The sequence below is a fragment of the Neltuma alba genome, unplaced genomic scaffold (assembly GCF_004799145.2).
Source record: "Neltuma alba isolate B1F8T4 unplaced genomic scaffold, ASM479914v2 tig00012019_pilon, whole genome shotgun sequence".
Taxonomy (NCBI): domain Eukaryota; kingdom Viridiplantae; phylum Streptophyta; class Magnoliopsida; order Fabales; family Fabaceae; genus Neltuma; species Neltuma alba.
The window spans coordinates 158,331-168,308 of NW_021636588.1; positions in this window are offsets into that span (position 1 = coordinate 158,331).

Sequence of the window (9,978 nt, forward strand, 5' to 3'; positions counted from 1 at the left end):
ATTTGAAGTTGCTTTAGTGAAAGTGACATATCCTCCATTGAAAATAGAGAAGAGCAGCCAAGGCAAGCTAAGCAGAGTTGATTTCACCTAATGAAAGCACGACTAGCCAAGAACAAAGCTAGGGTTAAATGTCCCTGAGCTTAACAGAGTACTAGAGTAAGCAAAAAGAAGAGAACCTCATAAGTCCTCTCCCCATAACTTCCAAAATCAGCTACAGACAGAACAAGAGGCTCCCTCTCATAGGGATAAGATGTCTGAATGGCATGCTACAGACATAGCAACCAGTAAGAGCTTTTACTCCTTGTATTGAACTGTCAGGCATTATGCATGTTAGAATAATGCTCCTACTAAGAAGTAAAGTAGAGAAAAGAGAAGTTGCATAAGTCCTCTCCTTGTACTATTCTAAATTAACTACAGACAATGAGAGCAGCTAGAGGAGTAAGAGAACTCCTAAGACAGATTGGCTTAGGCACCTAAGGAGATAGATAGGTGGCCGAGAGAATTGAATGAGAACAGTCTTGGAGAATGATCAGTCAAGTTACCAACTGAGTGGAGGTGACTTATTATTATACCTTGCTACTAGAATGACTTAGAGTTTAATTAGAACCATTTTAGACAACATTAGATGATCTTGAGCTCAAAAACCTCATTTAGGACATTCATTTCGGAAAGTTATTGTTCATCTGGTAAGTTCCAGATTTCTGTACCAATTTAGAAAAATCATAACTTGATCGAGAAAAATCAAAACAGAGTGGTTCAAAATTTTATGGAAATCTCTTTGAAAGCTCTTTCAAGAAAAAATAATGTTATGAACCAAATCCTTTTGAGAAAGTACTAGATATTTGTGAAAGTTACCACTATTACTTTGGTAAAAATCCTTTTTCTTGATTTTGAATCTTAAGTTTGAAAATTCATTAAAAATCGTACAGTTATCCATTTTCAACATATTACCTACCAAACTAAAGCTCAAGATGTGATCTATATGTGTACCAAATTTTGTGATTCAAAACATTTAGGAACTTAATCAAAACGTGACTCTAAGTTGGTAGTGTACTTAGGGTTACAACATCCATGTGACATAATTATACATAACCAAAAGTCAAATGATTTTTATGGCTTAACACCATAATTTACCCTTAAATTTGTAGCTTCTCCTTGAATGATTTAGCTCCTAACATGTTGGATTATTTTAGGGAGGGGTGAGATTTCAATGAAATCCCAATAGCAAAATTAACCAACTATAACACCAAGCAAGCATTATCATTATGCATAACAACATTAGCTACCATTGAAGAACTAATACTCTTATAATTGAGCAATCTCAAACATGTAAAAGCTAAGGCAATAAAATGCAAGAAGCAGCCACATCATAATCATCATAGTTCACTCACGTGATTGCAATCATCCATACAATAATAAACAATGTAATGTCAGTGTTAGTAGTTAAGTTAAACTTTGCTACCTTGCTCCAAATGCTCTTGGTTTCTCTGCTCTTCTTCCTTCCCTCCACAAATGTCAAACCCTAATATCATCATGCACAAAATGGTAGCCACATTACCAACCAAACCATGAAAAAATCAAAGGTAACATACAAGTAACCCCTTATCCTTTTTATCTTTAATCTTTATTTTTGGAGCTTTGGTTTCCTTAACCCTAAAAATCCTTTATTGGTTCATTCCTATATGATTTTTCATATAGATTCCAAATATACACTTAGATTTAAGAAAAGAAATTTCCTTCCTTAAGAACCAAGTTGGCCGAACACTCAGGGTTTGTTTTTCAAAAATCACAACTTTGATTCTAGTGCTTCCAACACTTGTTCTTTAGGTTTATCCTACACCATTTTCCATTTTAAACATCATGGAAGTATCAAAACTTTGAAAATCTCATCCCAGGATAGGGTTCTTGATGTGGCTGAACAGTACCTCTTAAGATGCAAGCATGAAATCTTTTCAAGAGCAACATATAACCACTTGAAGCAATCATGAAACAAGGTGTTCTAACTATGTTTAGCAACCAAAACTTCCTTCCCTACTCAATGTTCATTTTGGCCAGTACCATAAAGAGATAAGAACAGATTTTTTCCAACCATACAACTCAAAAAAACAAGCCAAGAAATATCTTCAAACAGCTTACTAACCTTAAATCTTAGTTGGAAGACCAAAGTAGCTTGTTTTTCCCTTGATCTCTCTTCAAAATCACTTTTTCTCTCCCTTGGCTGAATTGAAGGTTTGAAAATAGGGGAAGGAGAGCTCTCTTTTAATAACAAAATATCTCAACTACTAACATTTAATGATGTATCAAGTGTCAATTCCCTACTCAGTCTTGAAACCTATTTCTTAATTAAGTAAATCCAAATGTAATTAATTTCAAAAGTCAAGATTCTCTACATTTAAGACTTGACACTTGGCAACTTTGAATACTCTCCATTAGGGGCTTGACAAGTGGCAATTTGTGGGCCAAAGAAAGTGCAAGACTCTAGTCTTCACTTTATCAGTGTACTTTTACTCCGGGTTTAACTTCTTTTCTATAATTACAGTACTCTAGCCTCTGTAATTATTTTCTGTCAGATCCATAATTTATTCTCCTTATTTTTTGCTTCCTAAAATGCCCTCTTTAACTCAAACTCAATTTTCCCTTAATTAAATAAAAAGAAAAATTATTTTCCTTCTCATTATTGATTTTTTCCACTTGTCAAAAGAATTAGAAAAAATCTTGGATATTTGAGGGTCTCCTTTTAATCCCATAAGCTCTTATAATTCCTTAGGACATCATAAGAATTTTCTTGAAATTTTATTCTCTTTAAAAATATTTATTTGAAATTTTCTGAATAAAAGGCCTTAAATTAGCCTAAATCACCCTTAAATTTCTTTGTAATTTTTTTCAAGGGTAATTTGGCCATAAAAGTAGTTATACATCCTCATATAATTCTTGAGGAATATTATCCTTATTATTTCTTAATTTTTTTGAGGCTTTTAAATATTTTTCCACAATTGTTTTTGACCAATTTTCCTTAATTAGTCAAACTTTTATAATTGACTTGGTAAATCATAATAATTATTTTCCACCAAAATTCTTCTATTTCTCTTCATCATTTTTGGCCCTTTAATGTTTAGGAATATCCTTACTCCTAAATATTAGATTACTGGATGTGACACTTATTTTATTACTTAGTCCTGTGGTTTAGAGTTTCCCAGAGATCTTAACATGGCTCAGACTGATGATAGTATTCCAGGGTCATAGTGGATCTTGAAAAAGCTTACAATAGAGCACAGCAGCTCCCAAGGTCATAGTAGACCGAGCCAAAGGGAAAGTGGTTGAGCCATAAGAGCAAGAGTACAATACCTCTTTGGGAAGATGAGTACCAGGATGAGTTTGAGGTATGGAAACCTCCTTCAGTGGTCAACCAGTATAAAGAAAGTATCTATGACTTCCTTCCAAATAACCTTATCATTGATTAAGTTGAGCTCAATTCTCTTCCGATTAACAGAGAAAAGCCAGAGTTAGAAGAATTAGAGCCATGAGACCTTAAAAAGAGACATTCAAGCTAGCTCCAGATACAGGAAGAACCCCTTGTGATACAGAGACACACTGAGTATTGACGGGTAGATCCCTAAGATGAAGCTAGAGTCAAGAGTGTAAGTTGAAAAGACCCAACAAAGATAGAATAAGAAGGGTCTAAGACAACAAAGTACCAAGATTCAAGCCTATCACCACCAGTGCCTTGGATTCCCGTCAACACTATTTAGTTAAGTGTGCTCAGACAAAAGTAGCCTAAGGATGGGTGACCCTGGGAAGTAATGTAAGAGTGTGTAGAGGCCAGAAATGTAAGCCATTTTTATGCAAGAATGTAGTAAGCTCAGCAGATGGAAGATGAAGATAAGGTAAGCAAAGATAGTCCGGAATTGACAAAAGGAATGAGTAAGATTTATGAAGAAAATATTGATATCTATGAATAGTCTTGGGGAATTATCAGTCAAGTTGCTAACTAAGTAGAGACAAAGTATTGTACAACTTAGTCCTTTGATCTAGATTCTTTCGAAGACCCAGCAATTGAAGTTAATATGGTTCAGTAGGGGATCACAGTTAGATCCAAAGCAAAACCCAGAGAGATTATAGTGGATCTCGAGATCGCAGTTAGATCTCATGGTCACAGTAGACCTAAAGGAAAGTTACTGAGCTATAAAAACAGAGATGCGGTATCTCTAAGAAGATGGTAACCAAGGATAAGTTTAAGATACAAAAACCTCTATGTAACTAATACGGGGAGAGTACCCATGCTTTCTTCCTAGATAGCCCCATTTTTAATTAGACCAAGCTTTATTTTCTTCTGATTAACAAAGGAAATTAAGTTTATCCAATGGGTAAGACTTATTCTCCCTTCCTTTCCAATAGATTTTTTACACCTAGTACTTCTAGAAGGATGATGTAAGGGATAATGCAAGAAGATGATGTAATGATGATGGAAAAGTGCACTTAAAGTTTCAAGATTGCCCTTACACATTTTATTAGCTTCCAAGAGCATTTTGGTACATTTAAGGCCAAGTTTTGGCTATAAATAGAACACCTCCCCCTTTACTTTTTTAGTCATGATGAGAATAAGAGGAGAAACTTTTTCCATTTTGCTTCTTGAAGCATAATCAAGAGGAAGACACCTAGTTTGATCAACCGAGTTTGGATCTAAGGTTAGTAGGCTATTCTACTTTGTATTATGCTTTGTTTTCTTGGTTTTTATGGTTGAAAAATCTGGTTTCCCTTATGGTGTGATGCCAGCCAAAATATGTTAGGGATAGGGGAGGATGATTTTGATGTTAAACTTAGTTGAAACGTAATGATTAGAGATTGTTTCAAATGGATTTGTGTTGATATTTGAAAGATTACATGATATGGTTGTTGGATGGTCAGTCCTGGCAAGCTAATATCTTCCCCTTAGGATATTTTTTTGATAATTCTAAGGCTTCCAATGGATTTAGAATGAAAAATTATGTGAAAAAGTTGAGAAAGTGAAGTTGGAAGCATTAGAATCAAAAGTGGAATTTTAGGAATTTCAAGGGTACTATTCAGCCAACACTAGCTTATGGGGAAGCAGTTGGATCTTCATAAATCCAAGCTCATTTTTAGATTCCTTAGGTAAAATTATGTAGGATTAGTCTAAGAGAATAATTTTTTACAAAGCTAGATATTAATCTAATAATTAAGAGAAAAGGTTAAGTTCAAGAGAGCTAGTCTTAAACATTATGTAATCTTTTAGTCCTAATAGATTGTATGATCATCATGGCTATATTTAGGACCTTAGAACATCCAAGAGGATTTTTAAGGATGTTGATAGAAAGCTAACATGGTTGGGAAGTCAAGAGAGTCAAAGGAAAAGAAAGAGGAAAGTTTGAAGTACAAGATAGTGAACTTACCTATTGTCATTGCTTGATGTTGTATGCCTATGTATTGATATGTAAATGATATTTGAATGTTGTTATGACATGTTTTGGCTGATGTAATTGCTATTTATGATGAGTAGATTATGTCTCCATGGCCTTGCATCAAAAAGGTAGCTTTAAGCATGCTAATATGTCACTAACTAACAAGAAAATAAGCAAGTTGTATATGGTGCGTTACCATCTATCTAGCATGATCATGTGGTATTGTTTACTACTAAAATTCTCTCAAATCTCACCCCTTCCTAACCAACTGACCTATTGGTCAATTAATGATGGGCAATGAGCCCATGAGAAGGAAGGAGAAGAAAGTGGAGAATTATTGATATTAATGAATGATTAAGGACTAATGTATAATTCTCCTGTTATGGAAGCCAATGATGTATTGCGATTAATTAGAATGTCTATGGCATGAATGAAAACAAATAAGAATAAATGAGAAAGAGTAAGCCCAAGTTATGTATGCCAAAGTAATAAAAAGAATTAAAGCAAGAATTGGTTAAGGGATAAAACATAGGTCCTGGAGTAGTCAGCTTCCAACTCCAATTTGACCTATAAAATGAATGAATTAATCCACAAAATTTGGCATACTTATAGTACACATATCAAGCTTTAAAAAGAGAGATGGATCACCTTAATTAGATGTGTACACAAGGAGATATGATTTTTTAAATTTGAGGCAAGAAATCAGAAAGTTCTAGAATTTACCAAATAAACAGTAAGGTTTAATGAATAAACTGTAGGAATTGGCCAGAGTTAAATCTAGTTTTATATTTTTTCCTTAAAGAGAATTGGAAGAGCTTTGAATAGAAATTTGGAGGACCTCCATACAATTTTTCTAGAATTAGTTATAATTTTTCAAAGTTGGACCTATAATCTGAAAAAATGCATAGTGAACAGTGTTTCTGTAAATCAACATCCTAGTTATGTTTTTATGAGCTTAAGGCCATCCAAAGTGGTTTGAAATGGTTCTAAATAAACTCTAAGGTGTAATAGAGGTAAGGTGTGACACAGATTATGGTGGATCGAAGGCCATGAGACAGTTTACTAGAGGATACTGTGTCTTTGTGGGTAGACATTTGGTGTCCTGGAGAAGCAAGAAGCAAAATATGGTATCACGGTCAGGTGCATAGGCAGAATACCAAGCTATGGCACAATCCATATGTGAGATAGTCTAGATATACCAGTTACTGAAGGAAGTTGGTCTCAAAACCACGTTACTTGTAAAACTTTGGTGTGATAATAACCCTGCTCTACACATAGCCTCCACCTCTATGTTTCATGAATGTACAAAGCATATTGAGATCAACTGTCACTTTGTCCGAGACAAGCTCAAAGATAATTTTATCTCTACTGGACATGTAAGGTCTAGTGATCAATTGGGCGACCTGCTTACTAAAGCTCTGAATTGGATTCGGGTTAACTATCTTTGTAACAAGTTGGCATGATTAGCATCTATGCTTCAACTTGAGGGGGAGTGTAAAGATATGAAAAGATACATAAATATTATATAATTAGTAGAGGATTGGATATGATATTATTTCCTCATAATGAGCCATTAATGCATAGGCTCCTTTCTCTTATATATATATATATATATGCATAGTCGAATGATGAATAATACAAGGAATTATTTTACAATTCACTCTAGAATTAACACTACTGAAACATCCTTCCTTAAACCCCTTTTAGTATGTATTTGGAAGCATTATGGTTCATACAAACCGTGAAACAAGGCCATAAATTGAAAATTTAAAAGTTATTTCTCAAGTTACTGTTCACTGGTTAATTTGAGATTTTTGGTCTAATTTTGAAAATTCATATCTAATTATAAAAAAAATTAGATTGAGGTGGTTCAAAATTATACTTGAAGCTCTTTTAATTCTTTATAGGAAAAAAAATAAATCTTGACTTAACCCTTGGTAGTTTGTACAGTTTATTGTGTGAACTTTACTGTTCATTTGGTAAAAACTGTACTTTTCAGTTTCTCTGCCCTAATTTTGATTAATCATAACTCTTAGTACACATATCTATTTTAAGCGAGCTACCACCTTTTTTAAAGCTCAAAATGTTTATTTTAATCATACTAAATTTCATGGGCAGATTCATTCATATGCTTTCTTTCCACTCTGTTATCATTTCTTGGCTCATTTAGAGATAACTTATCCCCCTAAATTGCATTAATAACCCATGATTTGTTCTTTTCATGGATGCTAACATTTCATTATTGCACTAATCATTTCCATACATCACTATATTCAATCTTATATGCCATCATCATCATTTAACACATAATATTGAGGCACATCTATAACATACATTGGCATACAAACTACACAATGCAATGCAATACATTTCCTCAATTCTTTTCCTTTTTTTCCTTGCTTCCACTTCATAATTTCTTCTCCCATTTTCTTTACACCTATTATAATTAGTTAAAAGGGTGAGATTTAGGAGAATCTTGGTAGCAAATATTACCATCAATACATGCAAGATGGATATAAGTGTATGACATGCTTACTTGATCTAGCACATGCTTACTTATAACATGTTCTTATGCTTAATGTTTCATATTAACATGCATAGCCATGAAAAATATCAGAAAAACATAGCATCATACTTGTATTTGCATCTCATATTGTCACACCTCACTTTATTACCCAATTTTACATTAAGTGAGAGCATTTAGAACCATTTCTCAAGTCATTAGGTTAGAGAAATTTGAACTTTTAAAACTTTCCTCTTGAGTTAGTATTCATTGTAACCTTGATTTCTCCAAATTTTGAAAAATCATAAATAATTCTAGAAAAATCAAAATGATATGGTTTCATGTCCTACTTGAAGCTTACAATGAGTACTTTAAGGAAAAAGTACAATCAGAGTATGAATCCAGCTCATGTGTGCCCAGATTCAACATCAAGTTGCACTGTTCATTTGGTTATTTTTCTAATTTTTCAAAATTTATGTTGAACTTTGGAAAGGCATAACTCTTTATACAAAACTCTAAATTTTATGAAACACCACTCATTTTAAAGATAAAAATATTATCTATTAGTCAAACTTCATCATTTTTTCAAAATTCCAAATGGTCAAACTTTACCCCTAAATAAGTCAACTTTTATCCTTTTCCAAGCATAACTTATCCAAATAAAATCATGACCATTCCCACATAATTGAGCCATATATCACAACATATAATAAGTCATTTAATACAATTTACAAACCTTAAAAGTCATCCATACACATATCCATACATATTACAAAACTTGAACATAAAGTTCAACATAATTCCAAATAAAATTCATAACATCCTTCTTCATGGTAGCAACACTTCCTTGCCCTTAGCCATACCAATTGCTTACCCTATTGGTATTATTTGAACATAGAGAGGAATGAGATTTCATAGAAATCTCTGTAAAAAAAGAAATTACAACAATAATTTTAAATATGCAAGATTTATTACAATCAATTTTATAAAATATTTCTTTACCTCTATGCCATGGAAAAACCATATCAAATCATTCCAAGTCAATAAATTAATATATTATGCTAAGGCATGCCATAGAAACAAATCAACCACATTACCATCAAACAATTTCAAATACCATGTGGCATATATTCAAAGAATCATATCATGTAACAACAAAGCAAGTTAACATTAAAATTGTAAATTCCATGTTACCTTTTTTATCCAAGATTTTTGGCCTCTTTGATCTTCATGTGTTTCTCCTTGTTTTCTTGCTCAATGCCTATCAATCCATGCATAAATACATGTCATATTATCAACCATAATACATAAAATACTATTAGGTATCAACATAACTCTATAACTCTCTTTTCTTTGACTTTTTGACTTTAATTTCCATCTTTGTTTCAATCAATCTCTTGGGTCCTTCCTACATAATTTTTCATGTAGAATCAGTTATTAACTTGGTTTTATCAAAATCAAACTCCTTCCTATCCATATAACTTAGCCAAATTAAAGGTAGTTTAGGGTTAGAATTTTCATTTTTGATTCTAATGCTTTCAAACACTCTTTCTTGCCATATTCCCACACAAAAACACATTCTAAACCCATTGGAATTATCAAATTAAATTGAAACAACTTCTAACTCCATGAACACATAGTGACCGAAATGCTCCCTTAAATAGGAAACTTGCAGTTTCTTCCAAAAATAAATCCAAACATCAACCAAGCAAGCTATTCCAAGCTTTAAATCATGGTTTCTATCCTTCCTTAATCATCCCTCATTAATTCAAAATTTTGGCAGCATAATACCTTAGGATTTTTATCACTAAGCTCCTCTTGAAAGAAGCTAGAAACATAGCCAAATTAAAGCATGAAAATACCTTAATTGATCCTTGATTCTTGCTTGAAATTTTTGGGCTATAATCTGCATGAATTTGGCTCTCCAAGGTCAGATTTTTTTGTAGCAAAACCTTCCACCTTTAAGTGTCTGAAAACTGAAAATTATAGGTACAAAATGGGGTATTTATAGACCTCAATTTGGCCTCCTCTTCTTTCCAAGTATCCCTTAAAAATCTG